The sequence below is a fragment of the Tachypleus tridentatus genome, chromosome 13, assembly GCF_004210375.1.
Source record: "Tachypleus tridentatus isolate NWPU-2018 chromosome 13, ASM421037v1, whole genome shotgun sequence".
Lineage (NCBI taxonomy): Eukaryota > Metazoa > Arthropoda > Merostomata > Xiphosura > Limulidae > Tachypleus > Tachypleus tridentatus.
In genome coordinates this window covers 78,128,048-78,145,868 of record NC_134837.1, presented here as the reverse complement: position 1 = coordinate 78,145,868, position 17,821 = coordinate 78,128,048, and the positions used below count along the sequence as shown (strand labels likewise).

At 33.6% G+C, this 17,821-nt stretch overlaps 1 protein-coding gene across 1 annotated transcript in view; it reads left to right on the top strand.

The window, feature by feature from the left end:
• The first annotated feature begins 6,668 nt into the window (after window positions 1–6,668).
• The window catches only part of LOC143237195 (synaptotagmin-1-like), a 61,551-nt gene continuing 50,398 nt past the window's right edge, over window positions 6,669–17,821 (top strand). The window contains exons 1-2 of the mRNA XM_076476177.1: window positions 6,669–6,796; window positions 6,920–7,027. The gene's annotated coding sequence lies outside the window, so the exon portion shown is untranslated. The remainder of the gene's footprint in view (window positions 6,797–6,919; window positions 7,028–17,821) is intronic.

Genomic DNA, 17,821 nt, shown 5'->3' with positions numbered 1-17,821 from the left:
TAACAATGTACGTTACATGCACTTCTAAATATATATTAAACTGAAACAAACGTAGATAACGCCCGATGTTAATCCGCTGAATATAAACGATTTGCAATGTTTAAAATCTACAAGCGTTTCTGATAAACATTCTGTAGATTTTTGATTAATAAGCGGTAATCAAACCAACAATATATACTGTCTCTTGGTGCCTTGCGTTGGTTACGTTTTACAAGCGTTATCTGAATTACTAGAAATTTTAGCTGGCCCAACAATAGTAACGATACGCTATTGCTTTCGTAAAACATATATTGTTCATTCTTACACTCTAAAAACTTCCACAATACTAGTAAATAGGCGGAAATTTCATAGTGCACATTTAACAGCATAAGTTACATTTTATTTATGAGTATGTATTTAACTGAAACAAAGATGGATATTAAAATAAAAATGCATAATTGTGAATCCGTCACAGTTGGCATGTTGAATAGTTTTATGTGCATTGCTCTTGCCTTTTGTCTAGTTTTGAAGACGATATTTTGAACTATGTACTGAATTCTTCATGAAGCAGTCTGAAACGGCATTTTCAGAACAAGAAAAAATGTAGGAAAAATTCATATAAAATTATTGTACATTCTATATTGTATTGAAAAACCTATGTTTGGGTGAAATGAAGTTGTTTAATGATGTCAGTACGGTGCTACAATAGATTTGCAGTTTCATCTTGGAATTACTGATGAGGTTGGACCCCATCAAAATTTGGAAACAGATTTTTCTAAATTATTTATGCATCAGATTGGTTGACAGTTCAGGACTTTGTTGTTTACACGATTCCTACTAACACGACCCGGCAGGGCCAGGTGGATGAAACGCTCGACTCGCAATCTGAAGGTCGCGGGTTCGAATCCCCGTCACATCAAACATACTCACTCTTTCAGCCGCGGGGGCGTTATAAAGTGACGATCAATCCTATTATTCGTTGGTAAAAGAGTATCCCAAGAGTTGGCGGTGGGTGGTGATGACTAGCTGCCTTCCCTCTAGTCTTACACTGCTAAATTAGGGACGGCTAGGACAGATAGCCCTCGAGTAGCTTTTCATGAAATTCAAAACAAACAAACTTAAGTTGTGAATGCAATTTACCGTTTGATCAAGATTAAAACGTTTTATTTAAAGTAGTGATATGTTTAGTTTTCAACTAATAACCTCTAATGAAACGTCCCTAACCCGTAGCTTAGCGGTGAGCTTGGGAGCTCACTAAAAAGAAAATTAGGAATTTGATCCTTGAAGTTTGCACTGCATTGCTCATTGTGCAGGTTTTTCCTACTTTTTGTTCCATTGTAATTAAGCATAATGCTACACAAGAGGCAATCTGTACGGTACTTACCACGGGTATCGAAACCCAGTTTCTAGCATTGTAAGTTCATAGATTGCTCTTAAAACCAACAAAAGCTGAAATCACCAACTTTCTTCTTTCATGTATAAAAATACAGCAAGGTTATTGCTAAATAATACTTGCCTTTGCTACCTCTATTTAATACAATATTATAGTGTAATATTTTGGAAACCAACCAACAAGTAAATCCAGTGCAGTGACTACTGATTTTGCATCCTCTGAATCTATTCACATCATAAATTGATAAATATTTTTATAGTTATAAATCATCCTAATTTTAGCTATATCAAAAAATTTTAAAGCTAAATCTTAAGATTGACAAAATCTCTATGTACTTTTGTATATCATTAATAATAAACTTTTTTGTCACATCGTTAACTGATAATTAATGTCTCATTTAGTATATGATGTGCATTTTACATTGTAGAATATGTTAGGTTTTTAATAATTTAAGTTGCACACTTTAGTTTATTTGTGTTTAACTCATGTCCATACTCTCTTTATGTTAGATGTTTCTCAATTCTCTAAAAAAAGGCCTTCTGGCTTCACAAAGTTTAGCAAGATTGATACAAGCATATACGTGATTTCTTTTAGTTAATAAGAAAAACAATCTACTACATTCGTGACCAGGTTATTATTCACACAATAAGCCTGGGATGAAAAGTACACCACAAGACTGGGAAATTTAAAATATTTCAACGAATCTATCAAGTAAGTTATTTTTTGCTAGTGCTTTGATATCCTTTACCCACCTTATTATTTAATGTAATTAGGAATACTCCGAACTACTTCAAGGTATAAAATGCATCATTAATTGCAAATTAGCAAAACATTCAACGACACAGCGAAAAACAATAAAACAATGAAAAATGGCGAAGTAGACACAGCACAAACAAACAGAAGATGTTATGTTGGAGCTATGGATTTTGGAGCGGGCGAGCCAGTTTTGAATCTCTGTGATGCCATGAAATATTCTTCACACTTTAAGCTGTGGGTGAATCATTAAAAGAATGGCAGTGAATCCCGAAGCATGATGGTAGGGCGCATTCCTTACAGGATTCAGGATTAGGAATGGTAGTTTGTTTTTGTATGTTTGTTTTTAATTTCGCGCAAAGCTATACGAGGGAAGACAGCTAGTCATCAACACCCACCGCCAACTCTTGGGCTACTCTTTTACCAACGAATAGTGGGATTTACCGTCTCATTATAACACACCCACGGCTGAAAGCGCGAGGATGTTTGTTGCGACCGGGATTCGAACCTGCGACTCTCATATTATGAGTCAAACGCCTTAACCTATCTGGCCATGCTGGGCCAAGAATGATGGAAAATAGCCTTAGCAGATTTGCCATAGAAAAAATAAAATACAAATGCCTACTCCCAGATTATCCTGTTTATGACATAGGAAAGAAAAAATATAACGGTATCTGAACTCGTTTACCACTTTGAATACATTCTTCAAAGTAGCTTGACCATTTAAAAGTACTATGTTTCACGCACTTTAGATGGTATTTGTGTAAATTCGTTCTAGTTGTAAAGCTATTCGTCGTTGTCATGTGTTTCAACAAAGAGAGTGTTTTCTTACAGCAAAACCACATCGCGCTATCTGCTGAGTCCACCGAGGGGAATCGAACTGCTGATTTTAGCGGTATAAATCCGTAAATTTACTGCTGTGCCAGTGGGGGACTCAACAAATAGAGCACAGCAATTTATAAATAACATTTTTAGTGACAACAAAAACCTCGATTTATTTTAAAAACTGTGTTTCCATTTAAACTCTTAAATTCAGAGGTTTTGCTCAAAAATTAGCACAACAGTTGATACCTTTTATTGCTACAAGTTACAATACCTTTTCTTTGTTTTGTTTTTTACATCTTTTTAAAATTTTTATGTTTGTTAGTTTTAGAATTTTGTGCAAAATTGCATTAGGCTAAAGTTATCTGGGCATAGCCATTCCTAATTTTAGAAAATAGAAAACTAGTCAACAACACCTACTACTAAATACTGGTTTACTCTCGTTCAACAGATATGTAGTACTTGACCATAACTTTTATAATACATCTATGGCCCTAAAGTAAGGAATGCGTTTTGTAGCAACAGGTTGAAACTAGAAACCATCAGATTCACAGTCAGGGTACACTAACTACTAAGCAACGTACGATCCAAATATTTTAGGGTTATTTATAAGCTGTCACTATAGTGTACTTACTGCATATTTTCTTCACGCTGCAAGTATTATTATCGAAATATCAATGTTAATGTTAATCTCATGGAATAAATTACTTCTCAAACCGAAATTTTTATTTTATGATAATATTATTTTTTAATATATACCAGGTGTAGTACCCTTCCCTTGGAATCGTATAAATTTATGATTAATGAGAGGTTATCTTACCACATGAAAGGTTGATTCCCTTATACGTAGTTGTGAAAAAGGCCCACAAAAACTGCAAAATACGAAATGTGAAACCGAAAACTTGCATGTATTTCCGCATGAACCCAAAAAACCTTCGTGCTAAATTTTATGAAGTTCCATCAAGATGGAACGAAGTAATGCTAAAAAACGCAAAAGCACAAATTTCTGTTTACCCTTGAATGGACCTAATGCATCTTCATATCAATTTTTGATGATAGTTCAGGCACACCCTGCGACCTAGTTACATGGACATTCAACAGACAGTGTTATTATATTTATATAGATACTAATAATTAAGTTCTTAATTTCGGCCTTTACTATTATAATGGAAGCTGGAATGTCAACGTCAGAGGTAAGGTTGCCTTATTTCCTCTTGTGGGCCTGACGCTTACATTATTTGATGAGAGGTAAGGTTGCCTTACTTACATCCAGTGGGTCTGGCGCTTACATTATTTGATAAGAGGTAAGGTTGCCTTACTTACATCTAGTGGGTCTGGCGCTTACATTATTTGATGAGAGGTAAGGTTGCCTTACTTACATCTAGTGGGTCTGGCTCTTACATTATTTGATGAGAGGTAAGGTTGTCTTACTTACATCTAGTGGGTCTGGCTCTTACATTATGTGATGAGAGGTAAGGTTGCCTTACTTACATCTAGTGGGCCCGGTGCTTACATTACTTCATGTGAACAGAACTTTGAAAGAGTAAGAATGTGTCTTCAACATGTGACCTATTGTCTATCCCAGTACCTTACAGAACTTTATATAAATACACATGTGGTGGCTCTAATGCCGCTTACATTGGCAAAACTATACGCTAATTACATTTACGCGCATATGGAAGTATCAAACAGAACTGATGAAAAACAAACAAAAAAAACTCTATCAAATCCACCAGAGTCTATAATTCACACACATAGTGAAAACACCGACCACCCCGTTTTGGTTATGAATTTCAAAGTCATGTCATCTTGATCATCCAATACCGAACTTTTAATTAAAGAAAGTTTCTCTGTTATAAATGAACTCCCAACTTTAAATATTAACCAAAGTTCACCACAAATAACTCTGCTCTGAATACGTGTATAATATTTTTACATTACCACATTCTTTGTTTATTTGGTTATTTTTAATTTATTTCATCCATTTTTTGTGAATTTCAAGTATTTTTTATAAAATATTTAAACTTTACAAATATTTGTACACAGTAATTATCCTCTTCAATATAGCTTGTTGAAGACGGAATATATGTATATATATATCTCGAAACATTCAAGAATGAGCCCGACATGGTTAGATGGTTAAGACACTCAACTCGAAATCGAAGGGTCGCAGGTTCGAAGCCCCATCGCACCAAACATTCTCGCTCTTTATGAATACACGGCCCGGCATGGCCAGGTGGGTTAAGGTATTCGACTCGTAATCTGAGGGTCGCCGGTTCGAATCCCGGTCACACCAAACATGCTCGCCCTTTCAGCCGTGGGGGCGTTATAACGTGACGGTCAATCCCACTATTCGTTGGTAAAGGAGTAGCCCGAGAGTCGGCGGCGGATAGTGATGGCTAACTGCCTTCCCTCTAGTGTTACACTGCTAAATTAGGGACGGCTAGCGCAGTTAACCCTCGAGTAACTTTGCGCAAAATTCAAAACAAACCAAACGTTCAATAATAAAATATTTTCTAGTGTACACACACTTGTTGCTGCTGTCGTTTTGGTGTTCGTCACTAAACTTCGACAGCAGTAGCTCTACGGATTTGGAAAGCTAAAATCTCTAGTTCGATTTTCCGCGGAATGCACAGCAGATAACCCAATGTGGCTTTGCTATGCAACACAAATTAATTATATAGCGACAATCGAGTGTTCCTCAGACAAACATGATTGATTGGTTGCACGTACGTGACATGTATATATGCTGGTACGTAATAGCTGAAAAGTTATTAGAAAAACTTCATTGTCCTGTTCTTTGGGCAAATCTAGAAGTGTTGTTGCAAGCAGTGTTGTTTTAGAATTTTTGTTGTTGTTTTGATCGAGATGTTGAAGCTGAACATGTTTTCCAGACTTTTGTGTTTTGTTGCTCTCGTCGCTGGGTAGATTTTTCTGAGTTTTCACGAGTTGAAATTCCGCAGGAAATATAACATAATAGAAGTAATTGCAATGAAGCATGCCTTATAAATCAGTGGTAAGCTGGAGGGCTTATATAGCTAAATTACAGGGTTCAATTCCTGTGGTGAGCACAGCTCAGTAGTCCGTTGTTAGGCTTTTTTTTGGGTTTAGCAACAAATAAAATCAATCAATATTATTTATTTTTTACTTCCCCAACCAATGTAGCAGAGGATAAACCTAAACAATATAATATAAACCTAAACCTAAACAATATAATATAAACATAAACATAAACAATATAATATAAACATAAACAATATAATATAAACATAAACATAAACATAAACAATATAATATAAGCCAACACGAAACAAACTTTTAAGAAGTTTGGTTTCTTCTGATGTTTTACTGACGACACAACGTATATCCTCCAATTTTTAACTTTATCTGCATGTTTTAATATAATAAACGTTATTTGTAGGTACGTTTACTCACTTATTTAAATGCCTATTTAAAAAATCTTATCTTTTGTTTAATTATCTATATGTTTGTGTTTATACTTGTTTCTGAGTAGTTCTTGTCTAATAACACGTTGTTTGTCCGCCTCTCTGCTTGATTGTTTACCTCAATTTTTTATCGTACCCAACTACTTTACGCTACAAGTAAAATGTTACACTAAATTTACCCGTTCACTAGCCTAGCAACAGAAAGGTAAAAACGCACGCGCACTGGACTTGGGTGTTAGAGAACATCTCAGGCTTGGTCACAGCGCTGATAGAAGGTGATATCTCCTGGTTGCTAGTTTGGTCACGTGCTAGTCAGCTGAACTTATATTAGAGGGTTTTTACACTAGCAGGCTTATATCTTCAGTCGAACACTTGTCTGTGACTTGCTACCGTAATACATCGTGTAAGTCTATCTTTCACCTGGTATTGTATTATAAAAGCCACAACTATACGATCAATCTGTTAATTCTAGCTTGACATTTATAATTATTGAAATTATTTAAAACTGTATTTCCAATTTTACCAGGTATCTCAGATTTTCTCAGAACGCAACAGGTCAGCGTCAGCAACGTCTCAAGGTCTGGCGTTCAGGATAAGCGTAAACAGAACCCTTCGATAGCAGTTTCCTGGCAAAGTAAGTCTCAGTTATATATACATTCAGATGTCGCATATGTGTGTGTTACGCTGCTAAACCAACAGCTGAGATAGCGTCTTGAACTTACGCTTTACCAACACGTTTATGACTAGTCTATAATTTAAATTCCTTTTTCAATAAGTAGCACTATTTAATTTGTGCTATTTTTGTCTTTAGAATTTTCCCAAGATTAGCGTAAGCTTTGTAAACAACTAAGAAACACATGGTTTATTAATTTACAAAAATGTATGCAAATATTGTTTTCACTTTCTACTGATTCCAGCAAAAAGAACAAGAAAGGAAAAATAAAATATTTATAAGATGTGTGTCTTAATACTGTTGTTTGTTATTAAGCACAAAACTGCACAAAGGGCTATCTCTTCTCTGCCCACCACTGGTATCAAAACCCCGTTTGTAGCAGTATAAGTCCGCAGACATACTGCTGTGCCCTATGGGGCTGACCTTTCAATCATCAATGTACATATCAAATCATTGAGTATAATATAGATTATGTATGAGAGTGTTTAGAATAAAACTACAAAATACAAAGTTTAAGGCTGTTACTATAATTTATACAAAATGTAAATATTCCGACAAAATTATACAGAACAGTTGTTTCCAAATTAGGATCTACGAAATGGTATGAGAAAGGCTTCGACATTTGTACATATGTTCCCTTTAATACTACCCCAACAGTAAAGTAGGTAACGTTTTGAATAACACTTTTATTTGTTACAATGCTCCCCCATGAGTTATTAGTAAGTTTACGAACTTACAACTCTGTAATCCGGGGTTCGATTCCCCGCAATAGACATAACGAAAATAGTCAATTGTGAAGGTTTGGGCTATGAAAGCAACAATAGTTGATATTACACATGTTGTTTATACTTTATATTTATCTTGACCTGTGTCTAAGTTCTTGGTGTTAAAGACTAACAATGAAAAATTCGGGAACCTCTTCTGCAGAACACGTTTGAACGTTAGATGTGACTTTACACCTTTTCAAATGCGCACTGATGATATGGAATATTCCCATCTAAAAGGAAAAATCATTGACTAAATTTAAGAAAAACTCAAATCTCAAAACTGCTTAAAAAATAAGCGTCTCTTTGATGTGGATGTTCGATAACAACAGTGAATTATCGTGGAGGAAACGCCTTTTACAGGGGCATATTACAAACCCCTATGTGACCTCAACTGTAGACACGTTTTGCTATACCATTGTCAATTTCCTTATTATTGAAAACTGAGTTTACACACATGTATAATTCGGTATCTGTTCCTACATATAAATTAAAACTCGACATAAGACCGTCACGGCACTGAGGTTAATTGCACTTTACAAGAACGATGTTTCTGGTTTCATGCTGACCATGGAAATGTTTCTCTCTGTGTGCTCATTCTGATGGCCATGGTCACATATTACTGTCCGACACTACAATTTTTAGTGTAAAGATCTTTTGTGAAAGATGAAAAGTTGATCATAAATCACACATTTTTATAAACTTTTTACTGACTCTCCAATGTATCTGGACTCCGACTTCCAATACTACACAAACCAGATTTAAGAAAGTCTATTAGGGTTACAATGGGGAAGGATTTTTAAGCTGTAATAGCATTTTTTTCCGAGAAGTTTGTCATGTCTCTTCTGCAGAAGATGCAGCTGGTGCACTTGTTTTATAACTCCACGAGATAAAGGGACTCTTAAACAGAACGGTTTTGGAACTGTCCTTCTCTCATCTACTTCATGTAAAAAATAGATATATAATATCATTTATTACAAACTTAACTAAGTATAGTGTATTTCGTGAAAGTGTCCACCTAGTGCGGTAACTTTCGTTTTAGTAATATTATTCATTGGTATTTTTACTCAATTGATAACTTTAAGTTGGTATACGAGATCATAAAATACACACGGAACTGTTACATTTAGATATCACCAGCCAGCAAAGTATCTCTCAGTAGGCTTGTCCTACAGTCATGTATTTTGAAAGATATGAATTCATCATAGGTTAAATATGTAAGTATTAAACATGACACCCATGGCGTCACTGCATGAGCATTTGCAGATCGTCAAAACGAAATATTATTAAAATTTGTAGATGATGTATTTTAAAGTTTTAAAAAATCTTGTCTTTCAAGCAAAAGAGTTAATAATCAGCCAGAATACTTGATAATTTCTATGATAATTATCAATGCTAAGTCCAATTGGACATTAATATTCATGATTCTTTATCAAGCTGTATAAACCTAAAATGTGAATCAATAGTCAAATGTACAAATTTTACACAGTTAAATACACTTATGTATATCACATTAAGTTAAACAAAACCAAGAAAACATTACTCATATAGCAATCTAAACTTTTAAAAAAATTACCATTTTTCAGGTTTGAAAACATTTGTCATATATGAAAGTGAAAGCAATTTTGCAAATATAACAGATGTTTTTTGAAATATTAAGTTACTAGTTTATCAAATGTTAGGAGCGAAATTTAAATAATTAACTGAATATTTTTAGCATTAAAAATAACCAGATATGTGTTGTTCAAATATACTGTTAACTTGTTCTGATTTAATAAATTACGAAAAATAAATTTAATTTTCACGTTCTATTATAAATCTTCATATTATAGGTTTATCAGACGTTCTTTCATTTGACGCTTTGTTTTTAATTATTTAATGGAAGTGATGCAGAGTCCAATCCCCGTAACGATAAAGAATTAATTTGTTTTTTCTATAATTTTTCTACAAACCACAATCCTTTGTACGTTATTTTAGGCCTACGTTTACAAAGAATGAGACAACAAAAATACCTCTCTGATGGTACTGCGACTACTGCACGAACAAACTTACTCCTACGTCCACAACTAATCAATCAAGTACATTAAGTATCCACAATAACTAAGACTGATAAATGTTTATGACTCTCAAATAACTCATGTGCCTCCCAGTGGCACAGTGGTATGTCTGTGGACTTATGCTACTAGAAATCGGGCAAAGCACAGCTACCCCTCTTTGTAACTTTATGCTTAATAATAAACAATAACCATACAACAATAATTAACTCACTTACTAAATACACATTGAATACTCGATCACTTTTCAATAAATACTTCACAGAACATAGGTAATTATTCATGAACTTCACTATTACTGAACTAACCTTGTTCATATTTATACCAATTGTTACTTCTAGATATTACACAAAGTGTCTCGATCATTACATCATCGTTATTAGCAGTTCTCTCTGTCAAACAACTAAATCACAACATTGAAAATATAGCTTACAAATGAAGAAGCTAATTTTTGATACCGTTTTAAAGGCACAGTAAAAGCCACTCACGTTGATTTTTAAGAAGTGGCTTTGTTAACTTTTTTCTATTTGAAATGGTTCTCTCGAAATTATTTTTACAATCACGGTATCAGCCCAGCATTAGGGCTTTACTAGACGACAAGCATCGTGATAAAGATCAGAACAGGTTTATAATTATCCACCAAGTTCGTAAGCTAAAGAATGGTTTTGAGTCGTATTTGTTCTCTTTTAATAGGTAAGTTAATTCAAGTTATCGCTATATGTCACTTCCTAATATCACGCTTAATAGAGACGTCGTTATCATAAATTAATTTTACAGTTTGTGGTTAATAACAACCCTTTTAATTAAATTTTAATAATGAGTAAGTACATATACATAATGTCGTATATATATGTGTGTGTATTTTATACATCTAAAAAATTAACCCAGTATATGTTGAAGGAACTTCAGATTAAGTATTTGTTTTCATAAATTATTCGTGATTTAAGACAGATTTTAATTATTTTTATATTCACTGCTTACAGGTTGAATGTTCACTGAATGGGTGTCTAGTGGTCCCATCTTTACTGACTTTATGTTATCTTGACCACACATTCTTCCATAACCGATGTTATTATTTTTTATATTCTATAATTTTCTCAAACGCTACATTATTTTCATATTCTATAACTGTTTAAGAACTACATTATTTTTCCTATCCTATAGTTTTCTCAACAGCTACGATATATTTTTTTCTCTATTCTATAAGTCTTTTAAGAGCGTCACCAGTGGCACAGCGGTATATCTGCGGATTCACACCGGTAGAAACCGCGTTTCGATACCCGTGATTGAAAGAGCCTAGATAATCGATTGGGAAGGTTTGTGCTTAATTCCAAACACCCCAACATCTTTCAAGAGCTACATTATTTTTATAATCTATAACTCTTTAAGAGCTACATTATTTTTTATATTCTATAACTCTTTAAGAGCTACATTATTTTTTATATTCTATAACTCTTTAAGAGCTACATTATCTTCCCTATTTTCTAATTTTCTCAGAAGCTCCGTTATTATTTTTTCTAGTTGTTTGTTTGTTTTTCGAATTTCGCACAAAGCTACTCGAGGGCTATCTGTGCTAGCCGTCCCTAATTTAGCAGTGTAAGACTAGAGGTAAGGCAGCTAGTCATCACCACCCACCGCCAACTATTGGGCTACTCTTTTACCAACGAATAGTGGGATTGACCGTAACATTATAACGCCCCCACGGCTGGGAGGGCGAGCATGTTTAGCGCGACGCGGACGCGAACCCGCGACCCTCAGATTACGAGTCGCACGCCTTACGCGTTCGGCCATTCCAGGCCTTTTTCTAGTTTTTTTTTTTTTAAGAGTTACATTATTGTTTCTATTATATAATCTTAAATAACGAAATAATGTTCTGTGGAAACAACAGTCATTCAACCGAGCTCGAAAATTTTTTGATTGAGTTTTCTCAGTATGATCATAGTTCCATGGTAACAAGTACAAAATACACTTAGGAATAGGAATGTGTGTGAGTGTATATTTCTACCCGTGTCAATAACGGGAAAATAAAATTTAAAGGTAATCGCGAATATAAATTTTATGTGTATACTTTCGAACGTTGTTTACGAATCTGCCGTGTTTGATATGGATAAGAGAAATATAGATATATGTCTTTGTCACTATTCCTAGAAGTAGTGTGTATTTGTTAACACTGATGTATTATTAATTTTGTTATAATGCTATTTATTAGCAAGAAAAACAAAGTAAAAGTAATATAACAAATTGTTAATTGTCCCTTTAAATTAAGTGTTTTCTAAATATTAAAATAAAAGAACTTTCACATTCACACCTGCCAATATTTTGTACTTATTAAAAAATGAATGGTACGTTCATCATCTTTAAAGACAGTACAATTATCATCTAAATGTTCTCGATTTGAAAAAAAAAACACACACTAAAAATGATATTTCATTTAGCTAAGTTTTTTTATAAAATCACACGATTAACCAAGAAAGAAGCTAGTTTTTGAACCGAAACGTAACTATCTCTTTGATCATAGAGATCGTTATTAAATACAGTAATAAATTCCTCAGTCCTAATCTCCATGAGCTTAGAGAATACGAACTTAGTTATTTTACTGTCGTAATAAACTAAGCATTAAGTCGAATAATTACTTTTGAAAAAAAAAAAGAGTGGGTATAATATATGTATCAAAGTGTACTGAATTGTAAGTGCTTACATTGTTCGTTTATTTAGAATATTTTTACAAAGCTACGTTTCCCGTTGGGACAGCAGAAAGTCTTACGAGTTACAATGCTAAAATTAGGAGTTTGATTACCCTCGGTGGACTTGATGAAAGGAAACACATACGTAAAACTACACGAAGGCTCTTACAGTACACGTCTTTAAGATTGAAATGGTTTATTGGAGGAAAGCATTTAGCCAACAGCATTCATCGCCAGCTCTTAGACTACCATTATTAGGTTGAATTATCCGATTTGAACTTCACTCAAAGACATAGTCTTTAAGCTGTTCAGTGCCGTAGACGAGATAACTCGTCCAAGCCGATCAGTAACACAGTGCCACGGACGAGTTAATTCGTTCTCAATAATACCTAACTTCAACGCTAGACGTCAGCACCATACATGCATTTAACCTACTTATAAATTGTTCACTTTCGATCCAAAATGGCGTCACGAAAAAAGTTACAAAATGAAGAAGCATTAGAGTTGTATTGTAGCAGCTGAAATACTTGGCAGTCAACAGGTTAAAGTGGAAAGTGTGTTTTTGAGGTGACGGGATAAAAAACACGAATTATGAGGTTCCTAGTCCGGTTGTGTCCGACTCTATTTAGTAATAGATAAAAGTGATACTTTGCAAAAAAAAAGAAAAAGTTAAAGCACTGGTTATTTAATTTTATAACGTGTGTTAATTATAAACATATATTTTGTTATCAAGACCAGAACTATAATCCCTCACATAAAGCAAGATTACGGCAAGTTTAATAGTTTTAATAGTAATTAGAAATTAACTTCGTCAGTAAGTGATGAGTTTGTTTGTAGTTAAGCACAAAACTACACAAAGGGCTCTCTGTGCTCTAACCTACGTGGTATTGAAACCCAGTTTCTAGCATTGTAAGTCCGCAAACATTCTGCCGTGCCACTGGGGAGCTGTAAGTTATGAGAAAAAAATTATTATGAATTTCTCAACTTATCTGTTCTCCCTTCTATGAACTGAATCAATCCTGAGGAATATATTCTATCAGTGCTAATCCTGTTGTAAAAATACAGGAAGATTAGCTGTCAATTCGTGTTAGTGGTAATCCTGTTGTAAAGGGCACAGGAATATTAGCTGTCAGTTCCTGTTAGTAGTAATCCTGTCGTGTAGGGTACAGAAAGATTAACTGTCAGTAAAACATAACACTCATCACATATATTGTTAAATAACAATAAAGAATAAACTAATACATCTAAAGGTAAATCTTTTCTAGTTTATTTTTTGAGCTTAATTCAATTGTAACGCCATCTTTACTGGTCTGATGAGGAGCGTCTGCTCGAAATGTTGCACAAAATAAACTGGAAAAAGTTATACTTTAAATGTGTCAATTTATTCTTTGTTATCATTTATAAAAATGTACTTCTCGCTTCTTGTGAAACAACACTTATTTTGTTGTAAGTACTTTTAACTACACCATAGTTATATGACAGTTTTTATACAACTTGGTTCATCAGTGTCATACATTCAATGTGTTAATCATAATCAGATGAAACATGTTTTACATTCCATAAAATTAATACGCAGATTGAAGTTTTAGTCTCAGCATCAGGTGGCGCCATGAGTTATCTTCGCTGTGATTGCTACAGGGATCAATCCCCGAACTGTGAAGTAATAATATCTCGATGGGAAACGTAATGAGAAGTCAGTAATAATTTCTAACCCATGGTTGCTATATAGAAGAATTTTGAGAATTAGTAAAAGTCAAAACATTTTTTTTAAATCAAATAAATTAACGGGTAAAAATGTTTATAATAAACCAGAAGTACTAAAAGTTCAATAAACACAACAATATCGTGATCAAAAAACAGTAAATACAAACTTTGAAAAGTAGCAGAACTGACGATTTATTTTCTTTAAAGGTCGATTTCAGATGATTCGTTTATAAAGTCTTCATGACCGCCTAAGTTTGTTATTCGTCTGACTTTTTGATGATGTAACAATGGTAATCTGTGTTACTGCAGAAAGAGTTGAGTCTCTGCACGAGCCCCACAATGCCACAGTGGTATGTCGGCGGATTTATATCACTAGAAACCGGGTTTCAATACCCTTGATAGGCAGAGCAGAGATATTCCATTGTATAATTTTATGGATAATTACAAATAAAATACTGGCTTGCTGGGTATAATATAAAGTCCATACTCTTGATAGATACTACCTAATGTTGTTGTTTTTTTGTTGTTACTAGAGCCCTTAGGCCAATTCTTTAATCTCAAAAGAGAATTTTGCGTTTGTACGTCGCATTAGAAAAAGTGTCTTCGTTGGTGTGTAAGATGTTTCTGGAGAAACACCAAAATAAAGTTGTTTTGGACGATTATACCAAGATTAGTAGATATATCTGATTATTTTCAAATTTATATGCTTTATATTATAATAATATTACTACTATTTTAACTTGATTTGAAATACCTGGAGTGTGGAATAGTGGGTTTATCATATTGTTTTTTTCCCCCTGTGTTTACGACATCACCATAAGCTACTTTTATTGCTGTAAAGAATGACCCGTCCACCGCAGAGCCGCAAGGAAATGTGAACAGAGGTTCACGTGACACGTTTAATCCTTGTGCCAACACTTTGGTTTGCTGTTTAGCGCCAGTGATGACGTCAATGTGACGTCATTCCTGTTTGTTTACCAGCGAAGTCGCTCAGGAGAGTAAAAACTAACATAAAACCACACTGAATGAACTCGACTATAAAGAGAACATTCTGACAGAAATGTTTCCTTCCAGTTTTACTTCAAAAGTTAAAAACGAAAACACTTAATGTTATTATATCAAAATTGTTGGTACTGAATGATCAACATAAAAATGCCATTTCGAAGTGTTCCATATGAAAAGCATTTTTTATTCTAAGAAATTTTGTAAATGATATGTCACATAGTGCAAACATATATACACACATATATATATATATGCAAACATAAGTACAGCAGCACTAGTCTACAACTGGTTCAACAATAAGTCTGCGGATTTATAACGTTAAATATTGGAGTTTGGAGACCCGTGGTGGGCACACCACAGATAACTTTATCTATGACGAAACAAAAACAATATATCTATTTAATTTATTTTTTGTTTTAAAAACCTTTCACTTTGCTAAAAATTATTATTCACATGAATAGTTATAATTTATTTTAAAAATTAAAACTTAATAAATTGTGTAAGGGAAATTATATTTTTGTGGTGTATTTCTTTACACTGACACAAACCAACGTATATGACATATGTTCTGAAAATGTGCTGTAAACATTCAGTGTTTTGTTCGGAGTTCAAATAATCTGAACATGAAAAACAATGAACAATAAAAGTTACGATTTTTGTTTACACCTTAGATAAGGCATCGAAACTTATGGTGATCCTTATGATGTGTTATTATTATTTAACGATCATAAGGTTGACAAATTTTCCACTGAGCTCTTTAATTCTCCAGACATGCCACTGAGCCACCGACAGATATTAATAATACAATGTATTATACGTAAGGCTTAGGGTTGGTATTAATTTCTAGGAGTAATTTTAGATGCCTACACTGCTAGTAAAAAATGTATTGTTGTATATATATATATGTGTGTGTGTGTTGTATATATATGTTGTGTGTATATATATATATTTATTTATTTATAACATTCTAATGTTTTGTTCACTAAATCAGCGTTTCTCAAACTGGGGGCTCAGAGTCATGTCCGACACTTCATTAAAGTATTTGAAAAAAATATGATCTACAGAATGAAAAAGTCATTGTTGTCACAATAAATTTCCACGAATTAAATTATGTAATTTCGAAATACTTCTTTTTATGTACACGAAATATTGTTTTCTAGGAACAAAAAACATAGGTAGTTTGGGGGTTTACGAAAAAAAAATTACGATAGTTTCATGAAACTATCAGCCTAGAAATTTCTGAAATATCGTACATTAGTGAAATAGAGTACAATTTTAAAACACTGTAATGACTGAGTTAGAATGAATCAGTCAGTTTAGTGTAAGTTAAAGAGTTACAGTGAGTTAAACAGTGAAAGTTAGTGACTGTTCATTAATAATTAAGTTAGTCAGTGAATCACCCAGTATGTTCGTTATCGATATATTAAAGAGGATATTTTGCATGTAGGAAAGATGAGATTTAATTGTGAGTTAGGCGTGATATAGTGTAATAATTTCTACTAAAAAGTTATTTGTGAAGTTAGGCCTATCAGTGAGCGTAGCCTGTATAAAAACGTTACTGAATAAATAAATCATTACCAATAAGTAAATTGGACTTCGAATTATTTTACCGAATAATCCGAAAGAACTCGATCATCGAATAGAACAGTTATAAAGTTATAACACCGATGTCAAAAGTTGAATTATTTTGATGAAAAAAAATAGAATTTTGACTAAATTTGAAAATAATAAATGAGCACAAAGCATAATCGAACATTTCCTAGAGACAGTGTTTGTTTTTGAAGCTACTCAAGGGCTATTGGCGCTAGCCGTCCGTAATTTAGCAGTGTAAGACTAAAAGGAAGGTATCTAGTCATCACCACCAACCGTCAACTCTTGGGTTACTCTTTTACCAACGAATAGTGGGACTGACCGTCACATTATAACGCCCTCACGGCTAAAAGGGCGAGCACCAAAGTGCGACGGGGATTCGAACCCGCGACCCTCAGATTACAAGTCGAGTGCACTAACCACTTGAACCTGTCTAGAGACTATGAAACAGCACACAGAGACAGAAATATTAAACGAACACAAAGAAGAAAGACGCAGAAAATTGAAAGAAGGCAAACAATAATTTTATTTAACATTGAAATACAAATATGAAAGAGTAGGAAGACAAAAGATGATGAAGAAGAAATAAAGATGAGAATAGAAGAAGGGTAAGATGAAATTTGAAGAAGAGTAAAATACAATCATAATACAATGTGTAGAAAATTAAAGAAAAATAAAAGATAACAGATGGAATCTTGAGAGGAGAGTTAAAGGAAAGAAAGAGATGTGATACTTAAAGAACTTAGAACAAATATAAATATGATTGAATACGTGATGAAAGAAGCTATTGTTGATATACAATAAAAGTTACGGCAATAAAAATCAGAGAGTACAGGAAAACATTAAAAACAAAAAGTACAGACATGCTGCAAGACGAAACTTTAGAAGTAAAAAGAACAAATAACAAAATCAGTCAGGTTGAAAAGAACAGAATAAAACGTTTAGAAAATATGT